This window comes from Choloepus didactylus, chromosome 12, assembly GCF_015220235.1.
Source record: "Choloepus didactylus isolate mChoDid1 chromosome 12, mChoDid1.pri, whole genome shotgun sequence".
NCBI lineage: Eukaryota > Metazoa > Chordata > Mammalia > Pilosa > Megalonychidae > Choloepus > Choloepus didactylus.
The window spans coordinates 74645068-74664280 of NC_051318.1; the positions used below are offsets into that span (position 1 = coordinate 74645068).

The 19213-nt window shown below is 33.2% G+C and overlaps 1 long non-coding RNA gene across 1 annotated transcript in view; it reads right to left on the bottom strand.

The window, feature by feature from the left end:
* Window positions 1-19213, bottom strand: part of LOC119506988 — a 271191-nt gene that overhangs the window by 241386 nt on the left and 10592 nt on the right. The window contains exon 2 of the long non-coding RNA XR_005211086.1: window positions 12410-12502. This is a non-coding gene — a long non-coding RNA (uncharacterized LOC119506988). The remainder of the gene's footprint in view (window positions 1-12409; window positions 12503-19213) is intronic.

Genomic DNA, 19213 nt, shown 5'->3' on the forward strand with positions numbered 1-19213 from the left:
TGATATTTAAGAAATTTTATTTCTGGAATATGCTATCATGACCCAAAAATCTCTAAATCCCAACATATTACTAGAGCAAATTCATACCCAAAGTGTCATGTATCTTTGCCTTTGAGTGTGTATGTTTGTGTGCATGTTTGTACACACATATTTCTGTGTGGCAGGTGGGTTGGGTTTTTGGTACCTTATGTAAGCATTTTATGATATATTTTGCCTTTTCCAAGCATCAGTTTTAAACCATTTGCATGAGCTATGAAGATTTCATAAATTATTGGCAAGATAATGAAAAATACAGCACTCAGCTGAGAAAGGTCACACAACTTATTTTCCAAACCATAACTAACAAAATATATTCCCCTCCAATTAGGGAAACAATATTAAAAAACAAAAAATCTCTTCCTTATTCTTTTTGGAAGAGAGCACTTGCCCTACTGTACTTCTGATTTTGCAAAGAATAAAGCTATATGGTTTTGGAAGGAATAAATTTAAGAAAATTGAGTATATTTAAAAGGAGATGGTAAACAAATAATGCAAAACAAAACAAAACAAAAACAAAAACAAAAAACCAAGATAACAGTTGCTATTTGCCCTGAAATCCATATGAAGGGAGGTGAGTCAGAGAAGGTGCTTACCAGAGTGATTGTTGCAAATAGTGTTCTCCATACCCACTCCACTGATGACCTAATGGAGTGACCCCTTGCTGTTTGATCAAGCTGTTTTTTGTTAATATTCATCTTCTATCTACTTTGGCATTTGTTTAATGATGGATACATGACGGCATGGAACTTATCTCTTACATGTACATTGGTGCAACACTAAAAATCACCATTTCAGAGAATCTTACAATGGGAAAATTGAGACATATGGATAATACAAGTTTAATATTGGGCCACATCCTACTTGATAGCCATTTCAACTTTAAGTTCAGGTCACCTCTGTCTCAAGTTAGCAGAAATCCCATAGTCTTTGGAGCCTACAGATCTGGCCTTGAATACTGAACCCCTGAACCTGATACTTAAGTAGGGAGCTATTTAACTCCTTTTTTGAGTTTTAATTATCAACTTTGTAAGATACATATGTTAGAACATGTGATGCAGAAGTAATATAAGAATCTTGGATATGCATATAAATGTTCTTCCCCTTAACTACTTAAAAGTAAATGTCACTATTGCGGTGACTGTCACTGCAAAATATTATTATTCTGTACTTTAATGATGTTATTCTTCAAATAATGAATAAACATTTTAATATGCCACTAAGGCTCTTTGGGATTGTCATTTCACATTGTAACTTCAGGGCTAAGACAGAGAAAATAAATGATCTCAGAAGGCCTTCATTCGTCTCCTGGAAAGCAAGGTCTGAAGCATGGGAAATGAACAACCAACGATGGGACAGAGCTTCAGGGCCCTTGGAGCATGAGAAAAAAAGCTAAAATTCACGTTCAATTATGCTGATATTTCTCAGTTTCAAGGGAATAGCTGAACATGGTGAATGAATAATATTCTTCATCCCAGATAGTAATGCGAGTGTCTGGGATAAAACATTAGGGAAAAATGTGGATGTTTAAATGAATGTTGATTTTAAAACTTTAAAAATACCTATCTTTATTATAATTTTATCCTTGCATGTGGTTTAACAGGTCATTCAGATTATTTTGAGTTTTCCAACACTGATATTTTAGCAGTGCTGAATAATTGCTAGTGCTATTACAGTGCTGGTTACCATAAAATATTTTTCCTTTATAATCATTCAGATGCATTACTGTAATCAGAGCTACATCATATATTTGAAGGTACTAGGCCTATCGAATAAATTTAAGCACTATGTGTTGATTTCTATCAACATATCTGGTTTGTAACATATTGTTCTATAATCCATCTCCCAGATTAATGGTTCCCATAAGTGTGGATATTTATAAAAGAGAATGAAATTTCAAATCCCTATAATAAATAAATAAATATATATATATATATATATATATATATATATATATATATATATATATATATATTTATAACTTTTAGCAGGTATTAACAGACCAATATATTTGTTTTCTTTTGTTTTTTAATCCTCAATAAATATAAAATAGCAAGCAATGGCAGCATCCTGGTAATCTTAATATTCCATGACCCATGGCTTTTAGTGCACAAATACTCAACTAGCAGTCACATAAAACCATGACATTAATGAAGCAAATAAACTAAAGCAAAACAACAACATAAGAACAAAATCTAAAGCATTTGCAGGTAATATTTGTCAGTCATTTCCACTTGTTTCTTTTTACGGTAAGCAAATTAATGAAGAAATTGAGGCAGTGACCTTCTCCTCTCTGGTTCTCTCTTTTATTTTTTCATTCAGTTCCCAAGAGGGAGGCTTGACTCAAAGATCTTAAGGAGTGGAGGTTATAAATAGTCATCCATTGACTATGATCTCATCTTGCCCTAGTATTGATTATCTCTCCCGTTTGTAGTAATCATATGCGTTGATTACAAGGAATAATTCAAATGTATCCTTACATTGTAATTTCTGTCAGGTGAAGAAAAACCTGGCCTTAGTTCCCTAGTCCTGCTCGAATTCCTTGAAAAGCACAGCCGAAGAAACGGATTAGCTTTTCTGCCTACCCAGCATGCTTTTCTTTCCCCAATTCAGCTGCAGCCGTTTGGGAACACCCAGTATGCACACTGTTTTCATGGATACACATCCTTTTAACAACATCCAGCAGAAAAGAAGAACTTATCAAATAAGTATAAATTATCTCTGAGCAGGCAGTCAAAATAGATCACAAAGTCATTTCCTGTATTCCAGCTTATTGGGCCAACACCCACTATTCTTCTTTATTCCTATTTTAATAAATAAGAATAAATTTAAGGTGTTATTTTGTTTCCCAGACATTTTATATTAGAAATCAAAAATGTATTTGAACTCAGAATAATGTAGCTGCCTTGAGAGAACTATCCACATGTCTAGAGAAGCTGCTGTCTCTCCCCTTAACAGATGTGTACCACTGGCTATCCAAATCAGAGTCAGAGCCAGCTCTTGATGTGGCCGCTGCTTACTTCCTAACCTGAGATGCTTAAATCCCCTCTTTAATTTCGTCTGTTTAACTAGGCAGATTCCAAATTGTATTTTAAAATGTAAAATGTAGTGCTTTAATGTCCAACATACTTTGAAGAGCTTGACTTCCTCTCAAAGCATGCTGAGGGCCGTGTTGCTTCTGGCCAGGAATAAACAAAAAAAACCAAAAAAAAAAAAAAAAAAAAAAAAAAAAACAAAAGGAAATCTGAAGAGAAACAAACTTAACAGCTCAGACCTCAATGATACTATATATATCCTCATGCGCACACTTAACTGGTTCCAGATATGGTAATTTTAAAGTTTGAGAGGTGTAAAGACACAGCAAGCTTTTGTCACTAGACTTTTGGAACGCTTTATTGAAACAGCCAATTGTTCTGTTTTTGAATAAAATTGGATGATCACAATACATCTAGGTCCTAAGTCTTGAATTTTGTTAACATGCCAGAATCATATGATTCCCCTGCAAATTATGTGGGCGACAGAATCTAGTTAGACCACTTAAAGTAGCTACTGGAAAATGCAGAAATAGCTACAGATCTTGAACTATGCCTATGATGGCTGATGATCAGCCTTCCTTAGTTGTCTATAACTTGAACTATATGCATGCTATTCTGAGGTCTTTTCTGATTATAGTGTGATTTGCATTTATTTATACTGTCCAAATAATAGCAGTAGCAGAAAGAGGAAAATAAATAAATAAATCAAAATCTGCTTTTGATTTCTATCCCAACTATTTCTATCACCTACCTAACTCAGAATTATATAATCCACACATTCATGTACTGCAATAAAAAATTCTGACAGCAGCAAACCTCTACATATTCCAAAGGCTTCCGATATCCTATTGAATTTCTAGAAACTATTTCCAAGTTGACAGTTGTTTTTGTATCATCAAGATTAAGATTATTACCAAAAATTGTTAAGACACAGTCATTTTATTTTATTTAAAAAGACATTTAGGTCTTGTCACATGGTTTATTTAATAGCGTGATAGCAAAGAAGTTTCACAACAGATACTACTTTTTTTATATAGGGTATTTCTTTCATTAGTTCCCTTGAAGTGCTATTATCTGAGTATTCATTATAAAGTAATGGTCCCCTTTATTCATATAATCGGGGCTTACCTTTCTAGTTTAACTGTTACACATTTGCATTATTTAAAGTTCCATCTGCTCTTAGGTTTAAAATTCCTGGAATAGATTATATTAGCCAGCAGAGAATTGAGATTCCCTGTGTTATGGTTAATTTCAGTTGTCAACTTGGTTAGGTTATGTTGCCCAGTTGTTTGTTCAAGCAAACACTGGCCTGGTTGTCACTTTGAGGTTATTTCATAGATGGGTTTGCATCTATAATAAGTTGATTGAATTGACAGCTGGTTGCATCTACAATCTACATTTCCTTCAGAAATATGGGGAGTCTCTTCATCCAATGAGTTGGCAGTCTTAAAAGTCAGATCTGAGGATTTCAGAAATCAGGAAGAACTTCAGTCAACTAGTTTCCCTTGGAGAATTTGGATTCAATTTCAACATCACCTCTATCAGAGTTTCCAGTTTGCAACCTGCCCTATGGAATTCAGACTTGCCAGCCCTCATGGTTGCATGAAACAATTCCTTGTGATAAATCTCTTAATCATATATACATAATGTCAGCTCTGTTTCTTTGGAGAAGCTTGACTAATATACCCTATATTCACATATTTTAACTGATAGGACTAAGGATGGAGAACATATGGGTCAACATGTCTAAATGGTTGTTCTATGAAATTATTGTCCAGGAAGGTATAAAATAATAAATAACTTCACTGTTTTCTTCAGTGAAATCTTCTAAACTATATTAATCCAAATCAAACCATTTGTTCACAGGGTAAGCATCTTCAGGCCATAGTTTACTTATCAAGATTCACTTTAAGAACCTCACCTCACTGAGTCCACCAATTCTAAAGTACCATGTTATAAAATATGCTTAATCCCAATCAGTTCTCTGTTTTAAATGACCCTCTTCCGACCACTTGAGCCCACATGCAAAAACCCTTTCTATATTTCTGTTGAGCATCCCTTTCCGATGTACTGCTAGGCCGAATTGAGTAGGTTTTTTACACTAGTGAAGTAGATTCCCTTGATCAATAGGTTATTCGGGTGATCTTCTGGGGGAATCAATAGTCAACAATATGTTAACATTTGTCTTAGAAGAAATTCCTGAATATTTTTTCTAGTTCCAGATTTAAAAAGCTCTGAGTAAGTGATCTTCTCTAGCCTGTGAAAATAGGGTACCACTGGGAATTTCCTTAAGCACTCCTGTGAAACATAATTGCTTTAAAAGGAGGCTCAAATAATATATTTTAAAGCTTTGCTTTAATGATATTTCTAGCTTAACATATTTAGCTTCATTTTACAAGTATGCATTTAGGAGAACATTAAGTCAAATACCTCATCATTTCTGAAACAACAGAAGTCTTGGTACTAATTGCATAGATTTGGGCCATTTTAAAAGACTGTTCAATGTTTGAATTTCTTTTGCATGTTTAAATAGTGGTAATCTTGAAATATGTATTTTTATATATTTATCATGCTGGAAAAAAATTAAATACATTGAACAATTTAAACATAGCCTCCATGTAAGGTTCTTGGAAACTTTATGTCTGATGCAATGTCATATTACCCGAAACAAAAAGTCATGATTTCTCTTTTGTTTATTTAACTAATATCCATGGTTGGCTACTCTTTCAGGTGCATTTGTAGGTTCAGGAGTTAAGGCAATATATAAAAGAAATTCATTCTCTCAAGAAAACTAGATTGAGCAAGAGGACACAATTAAAAATAGACAAGTGGCTATATATGCTAAGGTAGCGAGGATATATCATATCAAGTTGGTGATGATTAAATTCATTTGTCAACTTGGCAAGGTTACAGTTTCCAGTTGTTTAGTCAAGCAAACACTGACCTGATTGTTATAGTGAGGGTATTTCCTGGGTTTAAGTCATCAGTAAACTGATTTCATCTCTCATTGTTTACATCTACAATCAACTGAGGAGATTGCCTTCAATAGTGAGAGAAGTCACATTCTGTCAGTTGAAGACTTTAAAAGAAGTGATCATTTCAGTGGTCAGAAGGAAGAATTTCCTTCTCTACTTCACCCAGCCAGCTTCTCCTGGGGAATTTATCAAAAACCTTCAACAGAGTTCCCAGCTTGGTACCTGCCCTACAGAATCTGGATATGCCCATCCCTACAGTCATGTGAGCCAATTTGTTATATATGTATTCTGCTGGTTCTGTTTCCTTAGAGAACTCTGACTAATACAAGTTATTCTGAATCTAAGGTTATAGAATACAAGTTTGCAAAACTATTTAAATATAAAAGACCATACCTAATGTAGTTGAGAGGTCACTCTGGTGGACATTCTTATGCACTATATAGATAACACCTCTTAGGCTTTAATGTATTGGAATAGCTAGAAGTAAATACCTGAAACTACCAAACTCCAACCCAGCAGTCTGGACTCCTGAAGACAATTATATAATAATGTAGATTACAAGGGGTGACAGTGCGATTGTGAAGACCTTGTGGATCACACCCCCTTTATCTAGTATATGGATGAGTGGAGGAATGGGGATAAAACCTAAAGGGACAAATGGGGTGGGATGGGGGGATGTTTGGGTGTTTTTTTTTCACTTTTATTTTTTCTTCTTGTTCTGGTTCTTTCTGATGTAAGGAAAATGTTCAGAGATAGACCTGTGGTGATGAACACATAACTATGTTATCATATGTGGACAGTGGATTGTATACCATGGATGATTGTATGGTGTGTGAATGTATTTCAATAAAACTGAATTTAATTAAAAAAAAAAAAAAAAAAAGACCATACCTAAGGTTTGTTTTAAATTTGGGGAATCAAAAATTATAGAAAGTGAACAACTGGCAATGATGTTTCACTTTGAGTAGTTTTATCTGGTATCCTTGAATGTTTTTTTTTCTTGCTTTGTCTCTTTCTAGTGCTCCTAGTTCCCTGCACAGATGCCACATCCTACTCTCTAGTCTGTGAAAAAGATAAGCCATGGGGTCAAGGCAATTGTCAGTAAAATCAGTATCATTTCCCTTTTTAGGTGAAGAATTAAAGTAACCTTTATTGTTATTTCATGAAGCATTGTTACATCATGATCTGAATAGGAGGTGATAAAAAAAAAAGCAAAGAAAAAGAAAACAAAGAAAAACAAACAACAAAAAGGTAGGAAACAAGTTCTGAGGGGTTCCATGAATATATCCTTTCAAGCAATTAAATTCAGGTTTGATACCTTGGAAGCAGCAGTACAGGTTGATACATGGAAGGAGCCATGCTGACAATGAACATTTAGATATGGATGCCTTGATTTAAACCAAATGTCTTGCTGTCATTTTGATCTTACACTCAGATGCTCATTGTAAAAAGGGGCTATTGGGAGACAATTGTACATGGATCTCTTGCACTTCTGATTATTTTGAGAGTGGAGGCAATGGCTGCCTTTTTTCGTGGAATGATTTTTCAAGGATATTTATATAATGAATTGTGTTGGAAGGATGGATATAATATTTCCACCCAGAGCACAGGGCAGGACTTGTTTACTGCCAGCTATACAAGATTCAGGTTTTCCTAAGATCAAAGTTCCTCTCTTAATGTATTCCACTACATGCCAGGTATTTCCTGACCCTATTGGTGCTACTCTGTAGGAATGGGGGTTTCAGAGAACCTTTCTATTGTTATTTCTGTGAGTCATAGAGTAAAGTTCATTTTATCTGACCAACAAAGTTCCTTTAATCTAACCCAGCCTCCATGAAACTGTGGCAGACTAACTTGTTAGCGTGCAGGTAAGCTTAAAATTCTCAGGCACAAATTTCTTGGTTGACAAAGGAAGCTGACATTTTCCAGAGGACTTTTTATACACAATGGGGTACTCTGAGAAACTAATTCTAGGTCAGATATAATGGCCATTAATCCAAAGAGATTTCTGCCTATATCTGTATGAGTTAACATTGGAGGAACTGACTTAGTCATTCATTTATATGCACAGTTAATCAGAAGTGGTCCATTAAACAAAAATGGAGAGCAAATAAGAAGAATCAAAGTAAAAAACTTTCTTTAGACTGAATAGTTTTTCCTCAACTCTTCAAATCACAATGTTCCTGAAAGTAAACATGATTAAGAAAAGCATAGAGAGCTTTAGATTGTTCTAAAGTATTTGACTCAGATGAGAAACAAAGCATAGAAATATAACTCAGTGACATTTTCCTCAAGGGAAAAAGATAATAAATATGGGACTTTGACTCTGCCCTTTATGTCTACCCTTTACGTAACTTTTTTTTTTAGTTATATCCTCATTCTATTTTCACATACTTTGTGGGGGATATAAAGAAGTAAAACAAAATGGCTATTCTCAGAGACCTTAGAGTACATTTTAAAAGCAAGGCATAGGCGCAACCAGTTACTAAACATATTAGGATGCCAAAAAAATATGAATATAGAAATTATCAAGAAAGTTATAATCATTATCATCACATTCTTCAAGATTATAATAATGATGTTGAAGACAATCAAATAATAGAAGTAATAGAGTTTTATGTATTGACTACCATGGGAAAGCACTGTAATAGAGGTTTTACATCAGTGATATTTAGTTTTCTCCATATCCCAAGTAGGTTGATATATATATCATATATTCCATATTTTACAGGGGAAAACAATTTGAAATATAGAAAATATTTCTTGTTTGACAATTAATTGAAAACCATAAGCAAAAGTTTAACTACACAGCAACAACTCCAGGACTAAAATTTAGAACTAAAATCTGAGCCAGGGATCTCTCCAATATTCAGTTTGATTTTTATTTTGTACCATGCACATATTTAAGATTGCATGACACCATATTCTGTGTGCACACATCACAAATGCCATCAGTCTTCCAGGTCTTTTCTGTTTTTCTGAGGATTTTTTATGCTTAACCTCTCAAAAAACATTCAAGTAAATAAAATTCTATGACTCAAAAACAAACAAACAAACAAAAACAAAAAACAAGCAAACAACTGATGAGTTTTAGGAAGTGAGAAACTAACATTTTTGCCATATTTTAGTGTAGAGTAATTTGCTCAGCAGTTTGCTTAAATTATTTGCCTCATGAACTTATTTGATTTTTTCTGAACTAGCTATAGTTTTTACTTTTTTTGTATGAAACTGATATTGAAAGGCAGGCTCGGAATACAGTGGCTGAATAAACAGTAAATACAAAATCAAGAGATTCTTGAAATGGATATAACTAGTCATTTTAATACCAAATATTAGACTGCATTTTTTTTCAAAAAATTCAAAGAGAAAAAGTCATAGCTATTTCAATATACCATAATTTATTTTCATTTACCAAGTTGCATAGAAAGATGGTCTAAAATGAGTCAGGCTAAACAGTGATAATATCTACAATCATAATAAAAATAAGTATGATATGAAGAGGTACTATGCTTTCCCTATAGATTTAGTTATAATTACTTTAATGATGCCCATAATTGTGGTTATTTTATCAATATATACCCATTCTATAGACTTTGTCTAAAGAAATAGCTACTAACTTTTAAAAATATAACTCCAATAAAAAATGTAAAAACCAAAAATACTTTTAATTATTACTCATGTTGGGAGATTAAATTATGATAATTATAAAAATAAAAGTCTAATTTTAGAAGGGGAAATTACAAAGTACCATATGTTTTAACAAATAGAGAAATTTTTTTAAAAAGATTAAGACAAGTAAAACAAGAAAATTTGAAAAGAGCAAACCTGTAGAAAGTGAGTAAAAAAAGCAAAATTTTATTATTTTCACAATGTGGAATAATAGCTAAATTATGTGTGACTAAGCCTTGTGTTGTATGCGAGTAAAACAAACTAAAAAGCCTAACATATCAAATATGGGGACATAAAGTTCTCCAGATGATTGCTGTGATGGTTTTCCTAATTTTAACTTTTTAAATAAGAGATTAATAAAATAAAATGGTAGTCACTTTGCTTTTCTCTGCAACATTTCAACACACAAATTAATCTCATAATTTTAAAATATAGAGATCATATTAAAACATATACAGTATTCTAAATTAAAGTTTATATGATCACAATTTAGAAGATTAGAAACAAAATATATTTCTGAGGTTTAGACTGTGGATTAAATAAAGAATACTTTAAAATATTAAACTATATAGGTGAAGTGGATCTATTTTGATTTTTAGCCTATTGTATTCATTCTTTTATTCCATCAACATGTTTACTGAACTCAAAATATACAGCTCACTGTTATTTTTAAGTAACAATATTAATCCTTATTAATATGTATATACATATGATTATGAAATTTCCATTAGGGATGCTATTCTTATATTCTCAGTAAAGACACACTCAACTGATGGGTTTGAAGGAAGTTCATTTGATTACCCTGTGCTTCAGTGCATGCAAAACAAGGCTAGCTATTCGGATGCTATCATAAAGAAAGAAGTATTGACTGAGTGAGAGTAAATAAGGGCAAAAAATTCTTCAGGGATACAATTATATTAATTGACCTCTTAATTATTAAATTGACTAAAAATTACTCATCTATTGTCTTCCATTTTTCAGAGATATACGGAGTAATAGCTAATAAATTAAGGATTGTTAAGGCAAAATATTTAGAAGAAATGTAAAAAGGAAGATTGAAACACATAATCAACAGTATTATTATTATGAACTCATTTATTTGACAACAGTTTTCAGGGTCTTCTACTACTCTATGCCTGTTCATTGTTCTCCATAAATATACAAAACAGAGGGGCTTACAAATAAATGAATGAGAAATAGCAGGCCCAAAAACAAATATGGAAAAAAATGAAAAGTTAGTGTGACAGAAAATAAATGATGTGATAGTAAGTATTTGGTAGTCAGGTGAGAGCTCTATGAAGATATGGCATTGTGAGATCTCTATGAGGATATGACATTTAAACTGAAAACCAAAGTCAAGAAGGTGCCAAACAAAGGAAGCTCTTGGTAAGAGGGGTGAAGTGCGAAATTCTAAGAGCGCAAAGCCTAAGAAGGAATGTTCAACAGTGAGATGACCAGTGCATCTGGATGGCAATAAGAAGGAATGATAAAAGTAGCATAATCTTACTGAGCTTACTACACAGCACTTGCTATTTTAAACACATTTCACATATTTACTCATTTAATCATTTTAGCAGTCTGATGAGGCAGGTACAATTATTATGCCCATTTTACAGATGAGGTAATTGAGGAAAACAGCAATATAATAACATCCTCAGGATTATTCTGCAAATAATCAGTAGATACAAGATTTTTATCCCAGGAGTCTGTACAAGAAACCATAGCTTTTGCTCTTTCACATTACATGCAACTACTTGATAGTCAGTGAATGAATCACCCAGGATATTTGGATCAAATTTGGTATTGGAACATTAAATGATACGTAAACCACTGGATCATTTCTAGAGCATGACATAATCGATCTAGCTTTTATATACATCCTGGCATTGGGTTTATAAATATAGGAAAGTTACTGAAAATAAAGAAGATAGAGGGAAATAAAATAAAAATAAAATGGTAAACACAAAGGAGTTAAAGGAATGAGCCAGTGTTTCTCCAAAAGGAAATTATGAAGGGGATGATTTAAGAATAATAGGGAGAAAGTAGAGTTAAGATTAGAAGAAGGGGAAAAGAGCCCTGCACTTGGGACATTAGGGCATTCAAGGGCTGCCTCTGCTCCTAGATAATTGTTTGTTCCGGGACAATTAGCTATACTGTTTTGTACTTTTGTTGCCTTACTGTGAAATAAAGAGTTGAACCAAGACAGTGTTTCAAAATATGAAATATATACAAGTAAATAAACTAGTTAATTTATCCACAGATCACCTAAAGATGGAACAGGAGAAGTGGGGAAAAGCAGGTGAAAATCACTATATTCATGAAGGAAAATAAGAATAGAAATGAGTAGTAGACAGAACTTTTTTACCTTATCATTCTTCGAAAAACATTGAAGGGATGACCTCCACGGTCTCGAGTTTTAAAATTCTATGATTCTATAATGAAGGTTTATATAAAGAATAAACTTTTAAAATATTTTATGTAAGAAATAGCTTCTCCTATACCTAAAAAAAAAAAAAAAAAAAAAAAAAAAATCTAAAAAGAAAAACTGCTTACATGAAAAGCAAAGCAAATTGAATTCATTGAAATAACTCTAGGGCACCTCTAGGGCATCCGGCATTGAACCCAACATTGTTCCCTGTCAAAATGGGTGCAAAGGAGAGAGCTATAAAAATTGCAGAAAAACCATTCACTTACATTAATCTAAGATGGCATTTGCTGTTATTGCTGCAGCTCTGTTGCTATCTGATACCAGACTGTATGACCTTGAGAGATAAAGTACAGAAGTTCCTGCAAAGAAAATAAAAAAAATTAAAAATGAGTGATATACTTTCACAAAGTGAATTATAAAAGCTTCTTAACTAAGAATTTTATTTTATGAGAAAAGTCATACATAGGTGCTTGAACATGATGTATTTAAATATGAATTAATGTATTATTTGCTTAAGCCATGTTTGCCTATTTCCCCTGCTTATGGAACTAAATCATACCATCAGATAAAAATACATGTTTATCCAAACAATTATAGATAATGGATGTCGGGTATACATGCATGAATTTATACAGAGACATTTTAAAATAAAACATTCATATATATAAGCACATTATATCTAAAGGTTGTGAAAATAAGATATTGTTCATGGCAATGATTTTAAAACAGGTTGGATTTCTCTGATAAGTCATTTTGCTTGGGGATTATAGAAACAATGTTCTTGACTATGAACAAACATGTAAAAAGGATTAGGAAAAGGAGAAAACCTAACTTGTCAGAATCAAAAATATAAAATAGTCAAATACTTTCCTGTCTTCTGGATACCAGCCTCAGACATGCTGGAAAAGGAGCCTGAAGCTTGCCGTTTGGGTATTTCCCCTGGCCCTGATTTCTACATAGTCACAGGATTCCCTGTCCTTTGTTCTTGACTTTGAATTTCTGACCTGATTCTGGTTTTTTGGTGTTCTCCACGATGCTGCCAGTTTGCTTTCCTAGTGTGTTCATCATCCCACAATGCACCCAAATCCTGGAATCCGTGCTTCTGACCTGGGGTATAGAACCTAGAATCTGTCTTCTAATCATTCCCTCTGCTGGTACTTTAAAGGTAACCTCTTGACTGTGCAGAGTACTCTGATCTAATAAATCCTGCTGATAGCAAATCTACCAGAGAGGTGCATTCTGCATATTCTGTGAAAGACTGAGGACTATGCTCTCAAATAAGTGTGAAATTTTAACTATAAATATAGAAAAAAAATCAGTATAAACATGAGTTTAATTGCCAAACTTCATGTATTTCAATAGGTAAGTAGAATAAAATGAATAGATATAAAGAAGTAATTCTTCATTCAGAAGTGGATACAACCATGGAATTGTTACTCAAAGGTTTTCCCAAATATTGTTCAAATATTTATCCAGAAAATAACTTCAAAAATGATTCACATATATTAATAGATGACCAATCTCTGCCATGTTAAGGTAGTTTCCAACATGTTCTGCTATGAAGGCTGATCTCAAGGAGGGCAAGCACCGTCTTTGATCTATGGGTGCTAGAGAAGCAGCATATCCTACCATGGCAATATTTAACCAAGTTCACTGACATCATGGCACATGCTCAGTTACCCAAATTCTCAGAGTTGTATTTTTTGCAGAGTGATATAGATATTCTCAGACACTGATTTGATCCATTGCTAGGAAATTCATTGTAAAAAAACTACAGAGGCAAGCCAGTCCATGATAACTTCATGCTTAGCACTGCATGCTTAACAGCTTATAAAACTTACCAAACAAACAAACAAACAAACAAAGGAAATATGACAGCTAGGAGAGAAGAAGAGAAACAAAAGAGTTGGGGAGTGGGAATACCAACAGAGTGACACTTGCCTTTGGACACTGAATCTCTTTAGCTTCTGTATATGTGCCCAGTTCAATCTACCATCTCTTTTCTTCTTTTTACTCAAAAGAAATTGGAGAACGCCTTTTTCCATAAGCCTCAAATTGACTACAGTTTTATATAAGGTATAACACTCTTGATGCAATGAGCATGTATTCCAAAACAATATATTCATCTTCCTTCAATGAAGTGCTTTTAGAAGGGGAACAAAGCAGAACCCAGATGGCTTTGCAATTTATACAAGTATTATGAGAATTAAGTTTTCGGCGTGACTCTTGCAGAATACATTTTCCAAAAGCTTTCCAAATTTCAAAAATAATTGAGGAGTAGAATATTACTGGGAAAATTCTGTGCTGCTTCGGGCACTTAATATGTTAATCAAAGGAAATATTTTGAAATGTGCCAAGTGACTCTACATGGTATACTGTGTGCGAGTGTGTGTGCATGTGTATTGTCTAGAATGAAATCAACTGATACTACCACATTGTCTCAAGTATCTGCAGCTGACAGTGCACCCTTCAGGCATTTTGGAAATCCTCAACTAACGTGCAGACAGCTGACAGAAAAAGAATGATGAATTAACACACAGAGGCAGGGATAATAGCAAAGAGATCTGGCTAAGAAAAGTTTGGAAAGTTGACTTGTAAATATAACAGGTCTATGAATTTTCACAGAGCTTTTAACATAGAAGATTTAGGGGAAATTATATTCCATCTTTAATTATCTATCAAATATCATTTCTAGCAACAGTAAAAACATTCATTGATTAAACTATCTACAAAGCACACAGATTTTAGTGTCAACTTAATAATATTGGATTTTGGTAGCAATGAATAAATGAGTATTAATTTAATATTAATTTAATCAGGAAACATCTAGGTATTTTGAATATTAAATTAAAAAGCACATTAACATGGCCTATAACAGAAAATACATAAAATTGTTGGAAATACAAACAAGATGTGTGGCTCTAGGACACTCTTCAAATTACCTCACTGTGAAACAGGACATTCAAGAAGTCCTTGTTTAACACAACAGATCTAGGGTTAACTCATTCAGCTCAAGTAAAGTGTTCTTTAAAAACCCACACAATGGCAGTGACAAAGAAAAAAATGAAATTAGTAAGCTGAGTAGTGATTAGATCTAGTAAGTAGAATTTATCACTAATAATTCTGAGGAATATGCATATTTGCTTTCCTCTGAGTGTCTTTAGTTCTTATTCAATTGCGCATTTAAAATAAAAAAAAACCATTGAACCTGAGTCTAGTAGGGATAATCTATCATTTTTTGAAAGGTCAGTATAAAATTAATACTTCCTTGTCAGAGAAGATAAATCAAAAAGAGCACATGATTAAAATCAAAGTTAAATTGATACAGAAAGCATCTTGATACATGCTTATGTCCACACTACTTCTCTTCAGGAAAACTTCCCTAGTATCCTTTTAAAAACTCATATAGTACCTATTTATTTTTCCATTTATTCTTGCATTTAATTACATATGGACTTTAGTTTTAGTATTGAGTTGCACATTTATTTCATCATCTTTTCTAATGCATTGCTTGTAAATATATCTGGTTTTCTATTTTCAAGCCTTCTTGCCCAGAGGGAGTATATAATTCTTCATTGTTTATATCTGGAATAAATTCTTCCAGATCTCTGAGCTTATCGCACATGTGCAATGACTATGCTTTATAAAAATGAAATTGAATTCAGTTACTTACAGGGGAATTTGATATCTTAGGCCAAACCTATGCATAGGGTCTAGGAAATATATAATTATTTGGGGGTAGGCATTTGAAGAATAACTGGGAAGAACTTTAGGAGACAATATTTTGAAGTGACCACAGAGTACACTGCTATTTATTGCTTTCCTCTTGGGCCACACATCAAGGTTGATTGCTCAAAAAATCCACATTTGACAAGAAACAAAAGTAGAGAAATGGTGACTGTAAAACATGAATGTTATAGCTTTTTCTATTATATGAAGAAATATGTGTTAATAGCTTATAAGAACATCACCTTCTGAGGGTACATAAGAAAATTAATATTACCAAGAGTTAACATTGCTATCTGACATCACAAAACTGCTTTCTACTAGAGAAACCTACATGAACTGCAGAAATAATGTGTGGTAGATATCGCTAGAGGCAGGGCTGACTTAATCACCTCACAATGACACGTAGACCACTTCTTCTAACAATTGATCGCATGAATGCTATAATCCACTGGAGAACACACTATTTTTCCTCAGTGTAAGACAGTCACAATTTTAGAAAATGGCAGCATTTCAGCAGGAAGCAGAAATATTGAAGCAAAACTCAAAATGTCAACAAATTTTGTGTAGTCAAATGTCATTAAAAATACATTTAATGAAGTCCTATAAAAAGTCTTAGAAAGGATATGTTATGTCAAATTTAAAAGAAAAAGATAGGTACGGACCAACAAATGCAGTATTTTGTGAGTGCTATCTTGGGAGAAACAGTCTTTCAAGTACTTTACAGAAACTAACTCTTTCACTGGTACCACAGGCCTCTCCAGTGTAATTATCCCCATTTTTAGATGAATGACCAAGGCAGAGAGAGTTTTAGTATATTTCCAAGTTCACACAGCTAGCAAGTAATAGAAAATATCTTAATTCAGAGCCTCTACACTTAATAAATTCCAAGGATTATAGCTCATTTAATCCTTATGAATAAGGTCAAATTGTATTTAGTAGAATTTATTCAGTATATTCCGTTATTATAGGAATTTCACCTTGCAGCTAAGGAAGAATTTTAAATTTCTATGAGCTTCTACTTATACAAAGCATCCAGCTCATCTCAATAAAAACATTTCTAGGCCCTGAGAAGATAAACTGAGTTATTACATACCAATTATTTATTATTTATTGAAGTTGGCACATTAATTCATTTAGGTTGAATTGATAAATGGTTGTCATGTTTATTTTGTAATTATTTGGATTTTGCATGTACTAACATTTATGTCACATATATCTCTAAGTTATAAAAAGTTATAGGGGATGAAATAGGAATAAGTAAAAAGAACTACTCTAAATTAGGGAAGTGAGTTCTCATCTGGAACTTGATCAAATTTACCTTGTGATCATAGTTACTAATTACATATTAAGGTTTTATTTAATCTGTGTAATAAAAAGTTTGGCATAAATTGTAATCAAGACTCATTCTATAGTTCAAAACATATGATATTTAAAATATTTACTATATTTTCAGCAATTTTTCATTTAACTTTTTGTTTATAACATTGTGTCTTCTCATTCACATACACATGCACACATTTTATTTGGCACCACGGTGTTAGTAAAACAAATCTGAATTGATTGCCTTCTTTTATGGAAATATGACAGGATTTACAACCCAGATAATAGAAATTCATTGTGGCCAAATTGAGGACTTCTTTTATTATGCAATTTGCCTTTCTTATGCCATTTATATTTCAGTCACATGAGATCTTCTTCCTCATCTATGCAGCAAAATTCAACTTTATGATGAAAATCAGCACACTGCAAGGATGGTGCCTTTGGAGCCAAGCAGATCTGGGTTTAACCCTGTTTCATCAGTACTTCTCCAAGCTTGAGTCCTGGCATCTTACATTTCAGTTTTCTGTATCTGACTTCATACCAACTCTGTAAGTTTTTCTGAGGCATGTATGGCAGAAGCTCAAAAGTAGCTTTGATAATGGGAATTCTGCATTCATTTTTTGTTTTGAGATAACATAAGCACATGAAAAAGTATAACCAGTGGATGTATAACATTTATTCAAACTTTCAGTGCTCAATATTGCGCAATATTTAAAATGGATCCACTCAAACAAACAAAAAATCCTGATTTTAAATGCAGACAATTTGTTCCCTTGCATAAACTATCATATATCTATATATGGAGCACTAATCTTGAAAACAATTAGTTATTTAAAATTAATAATAGGAGTACATACAGCATAGTTATCCAACTCAGTGTCTTGGGACTGTCCATATTTTCATTTGTCCTGGATTCATTATAATTTTACCCCCTAAATTTTGTCCTGAGTAGATGATAAGTTGTATTGTCACTGTGATGACCAATTTTATGTGTCATCTTGGCTAGGCTCTGGGCACCCCTTGTTTGGTCAAACTAGTCTACACGTTACAGGGAAGGTATTTTATAGATTTGATTAATATCCACAATTAGCTGATTTAAGAAAGGAAATTATCCTTAGTAAGGCAGGTGGACCCAATCCAATCAGCTGAACGCTATACGAGCAGAGAAACGAGGTTTCCCAAAAGAAGAAATTCTGCTTCAAGACAACACCATCTACTTCTGTCTTCCATTCCAGCCTGCTGGCCTCCCCTGTGAATTTTGAACTCAAGACTGCAATATCAGCTCTTGCCTGACTTTCCAGTCTGCAGGCCTTCTCTACTGATTTCAGACTTCCCAGCCCCCAGAATTGCAGCCAATTTCTTAAAATAAGTCTCTCTTATCAGTCCTGACTCTGGAGAACTGTGACTGATAAGATACCTTGGGTATAGAGTAGCAGGGAGACACTGCAACCGCTTCTTGAGGAAAGGCTGAAAGGATTAAAAATTGTTTTATCTAATAAAATGAACTAAACCTTTTGAAATTGTGATGGCCAAGTCTTTAAACTAATGGGGGTTTGGACAGGAGGACATGACATATCAATTCAACCAAAAGTAGATTCGAATTAGGAGCACCCACTGAAGCTTGAAAGAGTTCAATTTGGGTCAAATAAGTATGGAACAAATAATATTGCTGAGCTGCTAGCTTAGATACTATAAGGATTATACACCAAAATCCATGCACTTTAATCAGAAAAGTGCAACCAAGGCTCTCAGATATTTCTTAACTACTCGGTGAAAGAATGCAAAGATGTTTGTTATCTGGTTAATGCCAAGACCATCCAAATTTTAGTGATTAACTGAAAGCAATTCTAGGTAAAAATATATGGATGTGCAAAATATCTATTTAATGAATTTTCTGCAAATTTTTATTTTAAGGTTATGGCATTTAAGGGATATTAGAATTACAGTTATTTAAAAGAATGCAGTTGTTTGTAAAAGCTCAGCTCCCAAGTCTATAGATAAATAAGGAAATGAGGTAATTT